The 20,090-nt window shown below is 43.7% G+C and overlaps 1 protein-coding gene across 1 annotated transcript in view; it reads left to right on the top strand.

Moving 5' to 3' along the window:
- ARL15 (ARF like GTPase 15) overlaps positions 1 to 20,090 on the top strand; it is a 246,547-nt gene that overhangs the window by 206,433 nt on the left and 20,024 nt on the right. The window contains exons 6-7 of the transcript XR_013977203.1: positions 17,829 to 17,973; positions 19,734 to 19,839. The gene's annotated coding sequence lies outside the window, so the exon portion shown is untranslated. The remainder of the gene's footprint in view (positions 1 to 17,828; positions 17,974 to 19,733; positions 19,840 to 20,090) is intronic.

Here is a 20,090-nt window from a genome sequence, read left to right as displayed (position 1 = left end):
CTTTGTTTTAAAGGGACACAATTAGCTAGGAGAACAGCTGGTTGTTTAAAAATAGGAGGATGTCTGGGAATACCTCTTTTGGAAGAGAGAAAAGAAGGAATCAGGTCTATAATGCTAACACGCTGGTGATCCATCACTGAATTGACAACTGTTCTCTTCACTACCAGAACTATCCTGATAAGAGTATAAACATGGAAGTGGCAGGTGCATATCTTCAACAGATCTTTTTTAAAAAAAATAACTGTAGAAACAACAAAACTCAAAGTTTGATCTTTTTTCAAGGGCACAACCCATCCCCTTTTTGCTTATAGGTAAGCATCGCCATGGAACTGGAGCCCTACAGAGGCACTTTCTACTTCCCTTGTGACCTAAGAGGCTCTGCATTGTGAAATAAATCGCATATACTCAATTTCTGCTTAGCTGTGTTACTACCACCACCCTTCCTTGCAATATTCTCCTAGATTGGTTTTGAGTACCTTAAAGCATTATAATAGAGTAGTCTGGGTCAAGGGAAAGGTGCCATAGGAGGGAACTGTAGGGGAGGAATCTCCATTAAGAAGGCACACCATGGGCTTCACTAAATTCCTCAAAATTGAGATTACTTTATTTATAGGTCAGGGTGCTTACTTTATTTGTAGGACAAAGGGAGGGGGTTCACAGATGGAAAACAAGGGTTAACTCAAGACAGACATACCCTAAACATGTTACAACCTTTACTGCAGGGGTCACCGACCATTTTGAGCCCCTGGACACATTTGTAAACTAGAAAAACTATCATGGGCACCAGATACCTTGCAATAGACTGCTTCTTTCAATCCGCATTTCGGTCGTAGCGGGGATTGGCTGTTAGTAAGGAGGCAGGTACGTGGAGACTGGCAGAGGGCAGGCTGGCCTTGGTGGGGAAATACCCTATTCATCCTAAGGACAAGAAGAAGAGGAGTTTGGATTTTATATCCCACTTTATCACTACCCGAAGGAGTCTCAAAGCGGCTAACATTCTCCTTTCCCTTCCTCCCCCACAACAAACACTCTGTGAGGTGAGTGAGGCTGAGAGACTTCAGAGATGTGTGACTAGCCCAAGGTCACCCAGCAGCTGCATGTGGAGGAGCGGAGACGCGAACGCGGTTCACCAGATTACGAGTCCACCGCTCTTAACCACGACACCACACTGGCTCTTAGTGTATAACAACAACAACAACAATAGCCACAGGAAGGTAGGAATTTGCTATATTCTAGGTCAGACTGTTTGTTCATCTAGTTCAGCAGTGTGTCATTTGTCTGCTGTTGGCTCTCAAGGTTCTCAGTCACAAAGCTTTCCCATCATGTTGAGGTCAGATGGCCATCTGCCATGGATGCTTTAGTTGAGATTCCTGCATTGCGGGAGGTTGGACTAGGTGAACCTTGTGGTGCCTTCCACCTCTACCATTCTATGATTCTATGTCCCGCCTGCTCTTTTTCAAAACAACCACTAGCAATAACAGGGATTGAGCCTGGGACTTCCTTTGCATTCTCAGATGCTGAACGGTGTTCCCTGGCCATAAATGCTGAAAGTCTCTTAAAGGGATGCGAGTAAAAAACATTACATGCTCTAAATCCCTGTAAGAGTCTGCAGACCAGTTTAGATTTGGGCACCTGACAATGTTCTGTTTTGGGGACAAGCAAGGATGGTAGCAGCTGAGACCAGAGAGTTATTTCCAATGGTTAAATTAGCGGAAGGCGGCTCAATCCATCCATTTTTATTTTCACTCCTTCCCCTCTCACTGCAGCAAGAGTCCCCCATCTGAATTATTCCTCCCTTGCACTGTAGTTCTGTATGCACTGCTCAACACACCATGCTTCAGTGGAATGATTGTAGGGGTAGACTGCAGGGAAGGTAAAGGTAAAGGACCCCTGGATGGTCAAGTCCAGTCAAAGGTGATTATGGGGTGCGGCGCCCATCTCGCTTTCAGGCCGAGGGAGCCGGCGTTTGTCCATAGGCAGCTTTCCTGGTCATGTGGCCAGCATTATTAAACTGCTTCTGGCACAACGGAACACCATGACGGAAACCAGAGCACAGAGGAACACCATTTACCTTCCAGCTGCAGCACGTATTTATCTACTTGCACTGGCAGGTTTTCGAACTGCTAGGTTGGCAGGAGCTGGGACAGAGCAATGAGAGCTCACCCCGTCACAGGGATTTGAACTGCCAGCCTTCTGATTGGCAAGCCCAAGAGGCTCAGTGGTTTAGACCACAGCGCCACCCGTGTCCCTACTGCAGGGAAGACTGCAGAGTGGAAGAGAAAGACCAATTGTGTGGGCTGCTTCTGCTTGCACAACCTCTGGATGCGACCCAAAACCTTTACTATAGTAGCCTCTAAACTCTATAACTTTCTGCTTGAGGGACACTAAAATCTACAGCGCTGTTGGAATTTAGAAGAAGTTGTAAAACTTTTGTTTCCCCCCCAGCATGTTGTTTGCTTGATTTTGTTCTGTTCTGTTGCTTCTTTGTATTATGCCGTCAGCTTTTTATTTCCACTATATTTATTCCGCTTTACAGTGGTTTTTATAGTCCATATACCACTTTGAACTTTGGAAAAGCAGTTGATAAATACCTAAAAAAGATAACTGTAACTAGGGACTCCAAAAGGAATTTTGCTTTATCTCTTCCAAAAGCTGTGCTTCTATAAATTTAAACAGTATACAATTGTTGTAGGTGATAGTGGGTGATTAAAGAAAAAGAAAACGTTTGTCCATTACCAAAATATTATCAGACAGCCCAAGTTTGTCAAGTTGTCACCTGGCATGCACCCCTTTCTCTCTAATATGTCATATAAAAAGGAAAACACCACCCGGACACATGTAAGATGAGCTTTTATTTTATATTTTTTACAAAATCAGTGCTCTGGTGCTATTTTGTAAGGCAGTCAATTCTGCAGGTCTTTGTGTCATAATAGTTTGTAAATCTTTCCACCTACAACCTTCCAGAGACTTGTACGTGAGGATTCCTCCCCCAACTCCTTGCAAACAGCAAGGATATATTTTTTGGGATACAGCACAAATTTTTGAAAGCTATTGTAAGAAGGATAATAAACAGGGAATCCTTCTCTTTGGGGGTTACAGGGGAGCATCCTGAGTGTGATAGTTTCATTGGTTGGGGCAACTAATTATTTTGTTGTCAGAAATTGCTCTATAAAAGGCATAAGAGAGCGATTCAAGGCAGTTTCCTTTTATCTGCCTCACCAATTGATGTCTATACAGAGCAAGCAGGGCTCCCCAAACACGTCAGTCTGTTTCAGATACACAAGATTAAGTAGCAAGTGACATTCAAGACCAATCGGCCCACCCAGAAGAAGTGAAACCAGCGGAAAAGCTGTCAGATTCCCCCTTTTCTCCATTAATCTTGGAGCTTTTCAATGCTGCCAGGTCGCATCTCCATCAAACAAGCTGGGGAGAGTGTCCGGCTATTTTCTTTCCGCTAAGTCTCTCCTCCTATCATACCCCCCTCTCGTAACCCCTTTTGTGCTGGGCCCCAAATTACCTTTACCAAGGGTGGAAGGAACACTCGTCAGTGCAGTCTGCAAACCTTGACAAGACAAATGCAGATGTTCTCTGCGTCCCACGAGTGGCACAAAAATATGTGTAAACGTGAATGGAAGAGATGTGGGCTATTTACACCAAATGCTGTAACTGCGTGTTTCATAGTTTGTTTATACTTGTGCCACTACTTCCCTTCCTCTGTTCTGCCATGGCGTGCAAGGCTTCCAATATGCTTCTCATTTCCCAAGGGTCATCAGTAAGTTGAAGATAACTTACGATACATGATTTGTTTGGAGAGGGTACATGCATCAGGGCTGTTTCCTCCTGTGTGAGAACGAAGAGGAAAAGCCATTTTTTAAATAAAGTGCCTGACATCTGCATTTTTTTAAAAAAGTATTTATATTAAGAATAAGTATTCATGGGTGCAACCCCAAGTAGCATACGGCTAACCTAAAAATAGTCGGCACATTTTTTAAAAGTGTGTCTCAGATTGTACATCTTTCGAAAGGGACAAATGTTTGATTCATAAATTGGTGATGTTCTGACTCCAGCTCGTGTTTGTCTGATTTTACGTGGTTACCATAAAGGGTTATCACCGTGGATGGGTAAATCTGTATGTTTTGATTTATCTCAGCTTTTCCAGTCTTATGTTTAGTTTTCCATATTTTCACATCAATCTGCTTATTTTTATTTTTTTAAAGATGTCCCCATGAAATGTTTTCTGCATGTAAGTGTGCATTTCTCCAAATGTATGTATTTTTGTATGCCATTTTGCATAATATACACATTTTTGCAAGCAGTTTTCTCTGGTATAATGCACTTCAACACATTATTTTCAATAACATGTGCATTTTATACACACATTGGAATGCTGTAGTACAAAATTCAGAGAAGTGCTACTGTGGAAGGATACATGCATTCCAGTTCACAAATAGTTTTGGGAAGTACAAATTAGGTTCACATTAAAATGTTAATTCCTTCCGTATCCCCAGGTACTGCAATACCAAGCGAGTTAATGTCTGAGAAATAGAGTGAGCACTTTAGAAAAAGTAATATATGAGCTCAAAGCTTCAGTGCTGTGCATAAATTATCCAGAGTAAATTATTTTAAAATGTTATTTCAATGTTCTGATGTTTTTTTAAATATATATTTTAATGGTTTTATTGCTATTTTAAACATTAGAATTTTAGCATTGCATTATACTGGATTGCTGTAACAACTTCAGAGAGTATTATACACCTAAAAGGCAAGCTAGATATCTATTAAAATAAACTTAAAATAGACCCCATTGCAATTTCCTTGCAAGTACACAAGGCATAGGGTTTAAGGTGTACATTGGAGAAAGGAAACGATAAAGGTCACAAACCAAAAAGGGACAGGAAAAGAAACTAATTAGAAAGATCTATGAAATTGTAAAGACAGTTCTATGTATTGAAACTGGGCCCAGATCATCTTCACTGGAGGGGGGTGGTCTTACAACAAGATTACTGCCTTGATCTAAATTTATTTAATTCCTGCATCAGAGACTCACATGATATCTTGGTGGGTGGAGCTGAGAGCAAACCAGTGGGAGGATGAAGAAGCAGCAATGGGGAGAGGAGGTGAAGAAAGAGGGGATGGAACAGTAAAAACAAGTGAAATGACAGAGAGATCTTATAAGAAAGGGAGGGAGGGAGAGTGTCCCTGGCATTGAGCGGGGAAAGTATTCTATAGAGACAATGTGAGAGAAATGTTTCTGTTGCATTTATCCATTTGTTTTCAAAGGCACTGGGTATTCAGTTCCTTTAATTGCCAGGCGCTTGCTGTCGTTTGCCGGTATGACATAATGAGAATAAGATCAAATTATGTGTCAGGTGTCATTTCATTTCTCTTTGCATATTTCATAAGTTTGATTATTACTATTATTATTTAAGAGCACGTGCTTTTGATTGACTCGCAGTCCACTTCATCAGATTGCGAAATGTTTCAAACAACAACAGCAAGCGTGCCATAGTAGGTTTAAAAAAATGAAAATAAATTGCTTTTGTTTTAAAAACTGTTTTTGTTTGCATTTCTAAAGGAAACTTGAGGGCAGAATCTTTGTCTTACTAGCGGCATGCCTTGATTTTGTCTTTTAAAATGTGGGGAAGCAGAAAAGGGTAAACAATGTTTGAATGAACGGTGGCGTGTTTTATCTTCCTTTCTTGAAACAGAGATCCCAAAATATAAGTAGCCCCATTAGTGATTCTGCCAGAACTGTGCAGACAATGCTTCTAATTGGCTCTCATTAGATTTTATGTGCTATAGGCAATGAATGATGTGTGACTCTGCTGCCTGACATGCTGTTGTGTAGAAAGCTCCTTTTGAAAGGGGAAGGGCTGCTCTGTGTTTAAATGCATGGAAGGAGGCCTGTCACTGTGGTCATTTTGCCCGGCAGTGAAGAACAGAAGAGCAGCTTCAGACCAAAAGGCCCACCTTGCCTTGGACTGCATTCCTTGGGTAGCCACTTGCAGACAAACTGTTTAAATAGTACAGGGTACCAACAGAGTCTCTATTATGGCATCATCAGTCTAGGGGACACATACGGGGAGCACCAGAATTAGGGATCCAGTATTCTGCTTCAGTGTTCCTGGTCCATGTTGTTGTTGGAGAAGGAAAGGGGATGGGGGAATTTGCTGGTTTACTGCCAGAAGACAACTCCATGTGCAAAAGGCGAAGCAAGTCATCAGTGTGATGCAAAAACTGGCTCGTGAATTCAGCCTGCGTGAATAGATTGCCGCTTCCCAAGTCACAGGAAGTCAGTCGTTCCACTATATTTCTGGTGTTCTAGGTCCAGTTCTGGATTCTGCATATTAAAAGGCAAATTGAACGAGTTCACAGGAGGACAATAGAGATGCAAAGGTATGTGAGATGAGTCCTGCCATGAGGAAAGGGTGAAGGATCTGGGCACATTCAGCCAAGAGAAGAGAAGACTTCTTTGCTGTCGCAGAAAACAGAACTAGGGTAGTGTAGTGGTTAAGAGGGTTAGACTCATAATCTGGTGAACTGGGTTCGTGTTCCCACTCCTCCACATGCAACTGCTGGGTGACCTTGGGCTAGTCATATTTCTCTGAAGTCTCTCAGCCTCATTCACCTCACAAAGTGTTTGTTGTGGAGGAGGAAGGGAAAGGGGATTGTTAGCCGCTTTGACACTCCTTAGGGTGGTGATAAAGCAGGATATCAAATCCAAACTCTTCTTAATTGACTTACATTGCAAGAGGGTGGGTTGAACATTTAAAACAAAAATGGTATCAGCAGCTCGAGAACGGAATTGATTACCTAAGTTGGGAGGTTTTCAAGCCATTTCTTGGGGGGTAACCTAACTCCACTCCTGCTTGCACTATAAATTCAAGGCTGTATCATACCATTTTAATCAGTCACAGCTACCCCCAAAGAATCGCAGGAACTGTGGTTGGTAAATGGTGTTGAGAGCTGGAAGGAGACCCCTACTCCCCGGCAGAGCTACAGTTCCCAGAGTCCCCTGGGAAGAGGGGTTGATTGCTAAACCACTCTGAGAATTCTGGTTCTGTGAGGGGAATAGGAGTCTCCTAACAACTCTCAGCCCCTTTAACAAACTAAGGCACTGGAGCCAACTGCTAGAGGCCGAAGGGGGTTTTGCCCTCCCCTTAAAAATTTGAGGGGGCTGCTTCCCCCCAAGTTGATGAGCATTGCCATATGGTTTGCATGCACCGTCATGTGATCGATTATCTGGGACGGGCACCCCTGAACTATGGCACCCAGAATTATATCAAATCGCGGACATTTTTACTAAAGCATTTCCAAAGGTTACACATGAAAGACATGTACAAAATATGTTTTACGTTTTTGTTCCACAATAATGAACCGCAGGGGAATGTTGAAATTTGAAGGTTCAATATTGTTCCACAAGCTGTGTATTTCTTTAAGCGCCAGAGCAAATAATGTGACCTAGTTTTAAAGCTGTGCAGCAGTATAGCAGGTGCTGTTAAGGTGTGGTAATTAAGCTGTTGGGTATAGTATATAAAGAGCAGCACTTAGCTCTCTCAGTACCCTGGTGGATGGGTTGCTGGTTGGGTCATGCTTATTGATATATTATAATTAATGTAAAAGGAGTTTTTGTTTTTGTTATTAAAACCTAGCTAAAGTTATTTTGTGGTCCCAGCAAGCTCTCTGCAGCGCAACTAATCTGCAAATAGCCAACAGGTTTGCATGCACTGTCATGTGATTGATTATGTGGGGCAGGCACCCCGAACTATGGCACCCCGAATTATTTGGGGGGAATCCATGACTAGTTATAGTGATACAATACTGCTTTAAATGTGTGGTGCTGATGTATTTCCTGCACCAAACAGGGAATTGATCTGCTTAGAGCTCTCCTTTCTATGTGACATGCCCTGAAAGAATTAGCTGAGTCTTCAGCATGAATCTGAAGAACCTGTGCTTGGAGCTCCAGGTGTTTCTCATCTGAATTACACTTGATTGCAACTGTTTGCTGGCCTGCCTCCTCTTCTGCTTTCTTCCTGGGAGTCTTTACTCCAGATATCCTTGCATTTGCAGCATGGGCCTCTGTGGAGCCATCTGGGAAAAGTGCTCTGGGATTCCAGTCTGAATATGCAGCCTGCCCCAAGTCTATAATTCTGCTGGAAATCCAAAAGTCTCCTTGGGATGCTTCACAAATAACTGGTATTGGACCTATGGCAGCTAGCATAGAACTGAACCACACAACAGCCGTAATCTACAAACTGAGTAAGTAACACTGCAATCCTATGCATGTTTGTTCAGAAGAGAATATACAGAAGAGAGCATTACACTTTGCAACATACAACGTGGCCACAATGGCTATGTTCTACCTCAGTGGTCAAAGGTAGTGTGCCTCTGGATACCAGTTGTTGGTGATCCCAGGTGGGCAGAGAGTTGTTGTGCTTATGTCCAGCTTGCAGGTTTCCCACAGGTATCTGGTGAGCACAGGATACTGAACTAAATGGACCACTGGCCTGATCCAGTAAGTTCATCTTATGTCTTCTACATAAGAACCCAACTTATGAGAGTGTGGAACTACCAAGTGGGCCTACTCTGCTGATATTTACTGCCAAGATGGTCTACAGGGAAGGAGGTGGTCTTTCATGTACTTAAAGATGTAAATTACTTAGGCTCCAATACTTATGTGAGCTTCTTGAATTGAGCCCAGAATCTGGCAATCAATGTAGCTGTTTTAAAATGGGGATTGTATTGCTTCTAAATGGTGATCTGACTGCTTCATCCCAGGCCTGTTGCAATTTCCAAGTTGCCTTCAAGGGCTGCCCCACGTAGAACACATTCCAGTCATCCAATCTGAGCGTTAGCAGGGCATAGAATCAAAGAACTGTAGAGTTGAAAGGAACCCCAAGGTTCGTCTAGTCCAGGGTTTTCTAAACTTGGGTCTCCAGATGTTTTTGGACTACAATTCCCATCACCCCTGACCACTGGTCCTGCTAGCTTGGTTTCCACACCCTTGATGATCTTGATCGCCCTTCTCCACACATGTTCCGTCTTGTCAACATCCTTCTTAAATTGCGGTGCCCAGAACTGGACACAGTATTCCATGTGTGGCCTGACCACAGCAGAATAGAGCGGTACTATTACTTTCCTTGATTTGGACACTATACTTCTGCTGATGCAGCTTAGAATTGCGTTCACTTTTTTATTGCTGCATCACACTGTTGATTCATGTTAAGTTTGTGGTCTACCAAGACCCCTAAATCCTTTTCACATGTACTGCTAGTAAACCAGGTGCCCCTCATATTTGTGCCTTTGATGATTTCTGCCTAAGTGCATAACCTTGCATTTGTCCTTCTTGAAATTCATTTTGTTAGTTTGAGTAGGTAAAGGGATTATCCTCCTTTTCAATGTATGCTTTTTCTTGAAGTGGGTATTCATAATATAGGCAGCTGCCTTGCACCTAGATCATTGGTCCATCAAGCTGGCAATTGTCTACACTGGCTGGCAGCAGCTCTCCAGGGTTTCAAGTAGGGTAGAGTTGCCATATTTTGAAGAGCAAAAAAGAGGACGCTATGATGACCCTTATTTTAAATACTTCTACTATACGTAGGCTATAAAAGCTCTGAGGGGCAGGAGAAGAGATGAAGAATGTAGTGTTGGTGGGAAATGAATTGCAGGAGAACAGAAACAGCGCTGAACAAAGGCAGGTCAGAACAGAAATTAGAATGGAAACTGCTGCCTCCTCACATCCCTAGTCTTACACAACCTCTTACACAGGAAAAGTGCTGTAGAGTTAAAGCCCTGTATATATGCTTAAGAGTGCCTGTAGCAAACTGCCTTTTTCTGAGCTAGACTATTGTTCCGTCTAGCTTAGTATTGTATACACTGACTGGCAGCAGCTCTGCAGGGTTTCAGATGGGGGACATTTCCAGCCCTACCTGGATGTGCTGGCTACTGAAGATGACTCGCACCCCATTCTAATCTTGAGATTAGAATCAGTTGAGCGATTGTGAACATAAAAAAAGAGCAGAGGTAGTTGTTGTACAGTGGTACCTTGGGTTACATACGCTTCTGGTTATATACACTTCAGGTTACACACTCCGCTAACCCAGAAATAGTACCTCGGGTTAAGAACTTTGCTTCAGGATGAGAACAGAAATCGTGCTCTGGCGGTGCAGCAGCAGGAGGAGGCCCCATTAGCTAAAGTGGTGCTTCAGGTTAAGAACAGTTTCAGGTTAAGAACGGACCTCCAGAACGAATTAAGTACTTAACCCGAGGTACCACTGTATATAGATTAATATGGAGCACAAGCACTGTGGTTTTATTTATTTATTGTCTTGCTCTGCTTCCTAATGGCAGGAGACACCGGCACATTTGGTTAGTTTTGTATGCTGACAGCACAGCATATTGCAGATGGGTTGTAAACACATATTTTATTGGCTGTGCGCAATTAAACTGTTGAGTCAGAGTTGGGCCACAGCTGCTCAGCCGGTCTTCGAGGAAAAGCCATTTAAAAATAGTTCGTATGAATTGCTTATTCTTAATGCCAGGGCACAATATGTTACAACCAGAAAGATCCATGCTCAGTGTGTTCCTCGAAACGTTTAGCTGTTTCCTTATGCTTCAGCTGTGTTTCTCCCGAGTCTGTCTGGCTGAAGCAAATGTAGCTCTCTTGCATTTATTGGGCGCTTGCTACTTCAAAGCTTTGCAGTACATGCAAAAAGCTGCATTGGTCACAGTGGTTTTCTTCCTTCCCTTTGGCTAAAGGGACACCACTCTGTAGCTGCCCTGCCCTGCTTCCCATTTGCTTGCTTGTTTATTATATTTATATCCCACCTATCTCCCAAACTGGGATTGCAACATTTAAAAACAGCTTTAGAAAACACAAAAGCAAGCAATGTCACCACCAGCCACTCTTCTGCTACAGATGGAGCTAAGAAGATGCTCACCCAAGGATGTTAGCACCTGGGCAGGTTTGTAGAGGGAGCCTGGACCCAAGCCATGTGAATTAATTAATTCCGCATCTTGGCTTTCCTCCAAAGAGCTTAGGGTGGCTTACATAGTTTGTCTCCCCATTTTATCCTCACAAAACCCCAGTGAGGCACTGACCCAAGATCACCTATCGAGCTTCATGGCTGGGCGTGAATTTGAACCCGGGCCTCTCAGGTCATATAGCCCAAAACACTAACCACTGTGCCACACTGTCTCTAAGTGATGGGGGAAACTTGCATGTACAGAAGTCCTGTGTGTACACTGGCATGCACCTCGAGCTCAGTATTGTATCATCCACTCTCCAGCCTGTCCCACAGTCATTTGGCAAGCTCACATTTCAGAGAGGTTAATGTAGATTTTAAAAGGAAATTATGAAACCTATGTATTGGGAGGGCAGGGAAAAACCTGGCTCATTGACAAATTGCATACTTTACCTGCAGAAAGCTCCAGGTTCATTTGACTGGAAGGAATCTCTAGCAGAGATGTCACAAAGATTTAAGGGCAAACAGCCCCCCCCCTTTCAATCCTTGTGTGCAGAATTGGATGTGTAGCCTGCTGAGAATAAGGCTCTGCAAACACCTTTTCCACACACACCCCTACTAAGCTGAGGAAATTACATTGGGGTACAGGGAGGCAGCAGCGGGGGTGGCTCTGGGTACTCACAGGCGAGCATCCTGACCTCTCTGGGAACTAGGGCCACATTTACACCATAAACTCTATCATACCACTGTGAATAGTCATGGCATCTCCTAAAATGATAATGGGAGCTGTGGTTTGCTAAGAGTTGGGCTCCAAAACAATGCAACCCAAATCTGGAACACCATCTTCCAGGTCTGAAAAAGTGCTTTTTGAGGCTCAGTGCCCCAAAACACATGCACAAGACCAACTGCCCCTTTTTTCGGGGCGAAATCACTTCAGAGCTAGGAGCCCTATATGGCCATTGTACTCCTGCAGGAAAAACAGGATGTCCTGAGTTTCTGGGGCAGTTGACAGGTTTGCCCTCCCAGAGCTGCACTTCACAGAGTGGCTTAGTAGTCAGTCTCTGTACCCAGGGAGTGGTATATCTGGGAGGGGAATAGGTAAAGGTAAAGGGACCCCTAACCATTAGGTCCAGTTGTGACCGACTCTGGGGTTGCGGCGCTCATCTCGCTTTATTGGCCGAGGGAGCCGGCGTACAGCTTCCGGGTCATGTGGCCAGCATGACTAAGCCGCTTCTGGCGAACCAGAGCAGCGCACGGAAACGCCGTTTACCTTCCCGCTGGAGCGGTACCTATTTATCTACTTGCACTTTGCCGTGCTTTTGAACTGCTAGGTTGGCAGGAGCAGGGACCGAGAAATGGGAGCTCACCCTGTCGCGGGGATTCGAACCGCCTCCCTTCTGATCGGCAAGTCCTAGGCTCTGTGGTTTAACCCACAGTGCCACCCGCGTCCCGGGAGGGCAATAGGGGTCTCCTAAAACCTCTCAGCACCTTTCACAATCTACAGCTCCCAGTATCCTTTGGGGGAAAGTCATGACTGTTCAAAGTGGTATCATAGTACTTTAAATGTATCGTGTGAATGTGACATGGGACAACCAGTCCTATAACCTTTGACAAGATGTTGCAGGTCATGTTCCCACCAAGGCAAAGATGGTGCAGGTTGTGTTCCCAAGTTCCCCTGGATTCTTTGGCAGGTGTGTGTGTGTGTGTGTGTGTACGCGTGCACTTTATATGTTGCTCTACACAGCCTTTGTTTTTCTGTTTTGGTTCAGTGCTGAAAACACAGGTGTAGGCGATTCCTAGTGCCAGGTCCCCTCATTCTACAGCTTGTATTTGTAGAATGTACCTTCTGAGTGTTTTGGACTACAACTCCCATCAGCCCCAAAGAGCCCAGCTGTGGTGGATGAGAGGAGTTGTAATCTGAAACACTCGGAAGGCGCCAAGTTGGGATGCCTGAACTAGGGCTTCAGGCTGATCAATGACAGGGAGAAGGAGATGATAATATGCTACTGGGGCAGGAAAACAGAAAAGGGGGATCATATATCACAACTTGGAAGTTTGAGCTGGTAGAGCCCAGAAACATTGAGATTCTGCTAGAAACCCTTTTGTCTGAATTGGGTTGAGGTGTCCCTGATGGAAGGCGATCACATCAGACATTTGAATGTGTGACCTTAGCCACGTGATTTTTGCTCACAACTATATCCTTACATCACTACTAATGTTCATTAATCCTGGATGTCAACTCCAAAGAAAATATTTCTTCAGTGCTCAATTTGTCTTTTAAGCAAATACTTTTTTTTTTGCCTTTGACTCAACTGAACAAGACTCAACAAAGAAAATTTTCGCAGCTTGCATACCCTCCTCACTTCACAACTGGCGTAATTACAATTATGTGAAGATTAGAATTGCCTACGGGGCTACAACAGTCTATGTGCGGAACAGCAACTTTACTAGTCCCCGAGAGAGAGTTTAACAATGGTGGCAGACTTCATTACCGAGGTGTTTGTGTGGTTGGCAGAGAACAGATCTTTAAGAATGCTCCCGTCTTTGTTAGTTTTAATACAACGTGCTTCATTAGCATTATTCATCATGCTATCGCACACATTCAAATGTTTCCTGACTCTGCAATTGGAAATAATTTTATCTAGCTCTGAAGCAGTGCTCCTTTTCCCCCCTGGAAAGTCTAATAGGTGTGTTTGTATATGTATGTATATATAAAGTTTTAGTCTCAATGACAATATAATGTGTAAGTAATATAAATAATCTCGGTCTCTGTTTTGGCTACCAGGCTTTGCTGGTGCTTCTTTCAGACTGGATATGGAAGAGGGCAGAAGCAGTGGTGGTTCACCATTTAACTAGAAGGCATATCATTTAGGACGGGGGGACAGACCTGTGGCACTACAGACATCAGCTCTCATCCGTCCCAGATGGCTTGGTTCATGTCCTGGGATAATTACAGTTTCAGGTCAGCAACATCTGAATGACCACAGGTTCCCCATTCATGGTTTAGGACAACACTGCATTGGGTATCACCCATAGCTGTCTCCACCCCATTAACAGTGTGTGTGTGTGCGCGCGCAGAGGTGAGTTTTCAAGGGCAATTTTAAAAGGGATCAGAGAGCTCAGCAAATGTATGGTGACAGGTCAGTGTGACTTCAAAGGCACTTTAAATAGCTAGACTTGCTCTGGGTGGATGGTGGGCACCATTTGCACCCATGGGCTTCCTCAAGGTGGTAAGACCACCTTGTTCGCAGGGAAACCAAAATGCTTGTTTACAAAGCTATTGTACTGCCAACCTTACTGTATGCTTGTGAGAGAGCCTGTGTGGTGTAGTGGTTAAGAGCGGTAGACTCGTAATCTGGTGAACGGGGTTCGCGTCTCCGCTCCTCCACATGCAGCTGCTGGGTGACCTTGGGCTAGTCACACTTCTCTGAAGTCTCTCAGCCCCACTCACCTCACAGAGTGTTTGTTGTGGGGGAGGAAGGGAAAGGAGAATGTTAGCTGCTTTGAGACTCCTTTGGGTAGTGATAAAGTGGGATATCAAATCCAAACTCTTCTTGTGAAACATGGACCACTTATAAATGTCATCTCCAGCTCCTTGAACGATTCCATCAATGGTGTCTCTGAAAATTTTTACATATCACTTGAGAAAACAGGTGAAATAATGTCAGTGTACTGGAAGAAGCAAAGATCACCAGTGTTGAAGCGATGATGCTTCAACATCAACTTCGTTGGACTGGTCATGTTGTGCAGATGCCTGATCATCGTCTTCCAAAGCAACTACTCTATTCCTAACTTAAAAATGGAAAGTGTAATGACCAAAGTGGTCAACAAAAGAGGTTTAAAGACTCTTCTCCCAAGGCAAATCTAAAAAAATGTAGTATAAACGCCAACAACTGGGAAACACTGGCCTGCGAGCGCTCCAGTTGGAGAACAGCCTATACCAAAGGTGTCATGGGCTTTGAAGACGCTCGAACTCAGGATGAAAGGGAGAAATGCGCTAGGAGGAAGGCACGCTTGGCAAACCCTCACCATGATCAACTCCTATCCTGAAACCTATGCCCCCACTGTGGAAGGATGTGTGGATCCAGAATTGGCCTCCAGCCACTTACGGACTCACTGTTAAAACCATGCTTATGGAATACAATCTTACTCGGCTATGAGCGATCGCCGAAGACCACCTTGCATTTCTTTTTTTAGGAACCTGCCTTATACTGAGTGAGACCATTGGTCTATATAGTGCTGTGTTGTCTAGACGCTCTCTGGGATTATCAGGCCATGGGGTTTCTTTCCAGCCCTACCTGGAGATGCGAACCTGGGGCTTTTTTGTATGCAAAGCAGATGCTCTACCCTTCCCCATTTTTGTTTGTTTGTACAGTTGCAAATGATCGATCCCCCTGTCACCTACAGCCTGGGTTTCTGACCGATTGCTTCCCTTTCTCTTTCATCCATTGGGTTGGTAATTGCATCCAAATAATGATCAGATTAGCAAGATGCATAGAGAAGCTGGGCACCAACTTTCAAGTGGATGGAATGTAAACAGTGGTGGGACAGGCCTCACCAGGAGCACTTTTTCCTTTTGATAGTCAACAAACACACATACAAAACCCATTCTCAGCTTGTTTTCTTGACCGGTGGCCACAATCTGCATTGCCCCACCCCACCCCCAATCTCGCAAGGCCTGTCTCCCCTTGGTCCATATGGCTAGTCTTGTTCCTGCTGGGTCTCTGTTATATTCTGCAGTCTAAGCAGCAATAACTTCTCACAGTGGAAGGTGAAAACCCCAAAGGAGACAAGTCAGATCAGCCTTCATCAACATGCACCACATTAGTGAAGGCTGAGCTAGGAAAAGTTAGGTTAACATCAGGACTCAAGCATGCTGTTCAGTTTAGATCCCATATATCGTTTTTGATAGTACAGTGGTACATCGGGTTAAGAACTTAATTTGTTCTGGAGGTCTGTTCTTAACCTGAAACTGTTCTTAAGCTGAGGTACCACTTTAGCTAATGGGGCCTCCCGCTGCTGCTTCGCCACCGCCACACGATTCTGTTCTCATCCTGAAGCAAAGTTCTTAACCCAAGGTACTATTTCTGGGTTAGCGGAGTCTGTAACCTGAAGCGTCTGTAACCCGATGTGCCACTGCACTTTGGGCACAAGCTAGAGAAAACATGTCATTTATCCCAAAGTAAATGAGAGTGAAAGTTTTTTTTCCTGGGGGCTCAAGGATAAAGCTGTGCAGTATCTTAAATGTGCAGATGCTACTGCACCTCTCCAGTCTTACATTTTCTGCACCTACATCTGCTGCTACCACCTCACTGAAGCAGATGGGTGATAGGAGGTAGATGCACTCAGCACTTCTGTGCCCGTCCCCCAATAGCAGCCAATGACCTGGAGTGGGGCAGGGAATGCTAGGTGCTGAGTCCCCAATAACCAAAGCTGTATTCATGCTAAAATGGGGCGGGGGAGCTCCTAACCTCTGCTCCACTCCCAACTTCTCCTGTGTGGACTGCAAAGATCTGACAGGGCTAGTAAGCATGTTTTATTCATTTCAACAATTTCTTTACCACCTAATTACAACCATCTCTAAACAGTGTTGGGCTGAACATGTTTATAAGCGTTTACTGGTGTCGGCGGCTGTCCATTGGGAGTGGAAGGGTGGGCTTTTTGGTGAGAGTGGCCTTAGAGACAAACTGCTATTCATCTGAAATACTATAACAAAGCAGGAAAAAGAGCTTTGTGTACACCTCTTCTTAAAAGCTGGTGGCTGTTGATTGCAAAAAAATACATGAAAGTACATATTCCTTGCTTTTTGTGTTAACATCGCAAAGTTGAAGGGGGAAGCAATGAGTCATTTGTCCAGTTACTCACTTAATTTCAATGAGCTGTATTCAACCTTGCATACTTAGAAATGTTTATAGCAGGAAACCACCAAGTCATTGCAAGGAACAAGTGCTTCATTAAGGGGGTATGCAAAGAATGCCACAATCTTCTTTACGAAATCATGGAAAACTAAAATAACCCATTTTAAAAATAGTTCATAGTTGTTGCAAAAACAATTTCCTCCTGGATTTTTTAAAAAAATCCTTGACTCACCTGTGATTTTGGGGGCGCATGTGAAAACATGAGAATTTCTACATTAGCCTCTGATGTAATAGCCTCTGTTCCTTTCTTCCTATAAGGTATCTACAAGTTCTAGTGCTTAGTTTAAGAACATACAGTTTACACCACATTTAATTGTGTGAAAATACTTAAGACACAGTTTGGAAGTCATTTACCACTGAGCTAATGGGGGTAATATTTATTCTGTATTTAACCTGATATTTTTTTAGGGCTTCTGCATGTTAAATGGATTATTTCAAAACAGGAAACCTGAGTTCCTGGGTAATATGTGAAGCAGGGTATTGCATATGCAAATGAAATTGGTATAATGCTAAACCTGTTATGCTTTAAGTGTTGTCTGCTACTTTTTTCATATAAAAGCATCTATTATTGGTTTTTTAATTTATCTAAGCCGTTGACTCCCGTACTAATGTAGTTTTACTAACCATTATATGGTTAACCCATGTTCCTTTTATTTCTTTAAATATAAGTGCTATTCTAGGGTATCTTTCAATTATCAGCCATCACCAAATTATTAAATGATTTAATAAAATCCCTGCAGATTGGCCTATTTTAATTTTTCCAGCTCTTGTAACATTTGCATTATCTGCTCTCCATATTTAAGAGTGTTGCTCTGCATCTTCTTAGTTTTGGAGCTACTACTAAGAACTACTGCACTCCTACAAAGCCTCTGACATACACATGCTTACATGCTGACCGCTAGGACTTTGGAAAGTGATGGGAGAAAATGTTGCTTTCTTTTCCTAGATGGTGTGATTTGACCTGAATGGGAAAGCCATTTGTCCCCTGTGTACGGAGACATCATTATGACATTGCAGCTTTCTCTGCCCTCCGATGGGTGCCTTCTTCCCTGCACAGCCGATATGAGAGCAAGCACTGCATAAAATGTCTGGTAAGTGATGTTGAGGTCGGGGTGGGAATGTGTCATTCCATTAGCTTCTGTTACTGTTGACCTGCTGGTAATGGAGATTATGACAGCACACCAGGGATCGCCCACATGGTGCCATCTAGGTATTGATCGGCTAAAACTCCCACCATCCCTGCTTCTTGGCCATGCTGGCTGGGACTGATGGGAAATGATGTCCAACATCTGGAGGGGACATCGCCTCCTCTTCCAGGGCACTGACATTAGCTCTTCTGTAGCTCCCAGCGTCAGCCAGGCGGTTTACCCTCCCCCTTCCTTTAGCAGGCAGGACAGTGGAGAAGCTGCTTCTCTGAATAATGTGACCACCAGCCTGTCACCTGGCTGTCAGCATTTTTATCTCCAGTGTAGTCACATTTGCACAAGGTTTAATTTAATCTGCCTGAATGTATGCTGTATTCGTTACCTCCCCCAACAGAACACTTTGCTTTAGTGTTACAAGTTTTACCTGTTGTCAGCCAGTGAACCCATGACTTATTCAACGCATAAACTATACCCAAATACTGCTTTATAGTAGGACCAGGTCACCCATCTTTTGCCAATTTGTTAACCAGGTTTGTCAACTTACATTGATATAAATAAGAGGACCACTCTGGATTAAATGCAGATGTTCAAGTCTCTCTCGGGCTTAGTCCCAAATTTAGTAACACCATAGTATTCCAAACACTGTACTGGAGGGCTGAATGCAACCCCATAAGCATCTGGACTGCCCCAGTTCAGTGAACAAGACAGGGCGGAACAAGAGGCAGCACAGCGTAAACGCGGCATAATTGGATTCAGTTGGGAAGAAGCAATTTTGATAATTCCAGCATTACTACAAAGCAATTTTAATGGCATTTCCTGTTCCAGAAGAATACTGTACTATTCTTGTTGGTTTGGGAAACTGCCTCCTTTCTCCTAGAGGTCAGAACAGGAGGGTTAGTTGTGTAATAAAGCCTTTTTCTTTTTTTGGCAGATGCTGAAGTTCAGTAACCAAACATCACATTTTAACACACTGCCAGATAACCTCTCCAATGATGAGCTCAAGCCAAGCAAGTCTCCTAATCATGAAATTAAAAAAGGGATATGCTGAACTTAGTCTAAATATAGACTTCCACTTCCCTGCACCAATACTTTGCAGATAAAGGAGGGATTAGCTTTCTATTTCACAATATCACTTACTGGATGCATTTGTTTAAAATTGTCCCATTAAAACTATGCAGTGTAGTAACACTGCCATGAAGCTGGAATCACTCCCTACAGCTTTGGCACATTTTAAGCTCAAGACATGCATGTACTGGGTTTTTTAAAATGCTAGTGACAGGCAGCTCAACATTTCACTGGTGGTTTCAAATATGAGAAGTTCAGCCTCCCATCTTGACCTTCTGCCACTGTGGCTTCTAGCCACCCCACCCTCCAAAAGCATTTCACCCCATTACAACCCTTTTGCTTAGGATTTTAATCGTTGTCATTAGAATCGTTGTCATTTCATCAGTAGCAACTTGTTACCTGCACTGAGCACCAGGGTTGAGGTGCGCCAGCAAGTCGATATCTAGGTCTTCCCCAACAGTTAGGATCACAACTCCATCAGTGTCAGGAAGTGGGCAGCCTGGTCAAACCTCAACCAATTTTCAATGCCCTAATAAGAAAATCTTAATTTACAGATGTGATTTGATTTTGGGTTTTTATTTATTTTGGTGCACACTGATCTCCTCCTGCTTATTTAACATGCTGACATGTTCATCATGCAGTTCCCATGTTGAGCACCAGGAGGAGACAACAAGAACTGCCTCTTCAAAGCTGCTGGGTCCGGAAGCGCCGAGGAACTAGAACTGCATTCGCCTCTGCTCTTGGGAGGTAAAAATCATTTCCTATAGCAGGGGGTGGAGAACTTTTGATCATCCAGATGTTGTCTGATTCCAACTCCCATCAGTCCAAGCCACTACAGTCAATGGTCAGGCATGTAATCCTGATGGACAGCATCAGAGCCGGTTGCTCATGCTACCTCCCAGGAAAGCGCTAGGATTGGGCATTGCTGTCATGAACTTGGCTTCTAGAAAGTCAGCAAATGCAGGGCTATGGCAATTTCCCTAGGTTTTTGCCTTGAG

Source organism: Podarcis pityusensis (genome assembly GCF_964106645.2).
Source record: "Podarcis pityusensis genome assembly, chromosome: 11".
Classification (NCBI taxonomy): Eukaryota; Metazoa; Chordata; class Lepidosauria; order Squamata; family Lacertidae; genus Podarcis; species Podarcis pityusensis.
The sequence above is the reverse complement of the archived record's forward strand: the minus strand, read 5'-3'. Positions and strand labels throughout refer to the sequence as shown.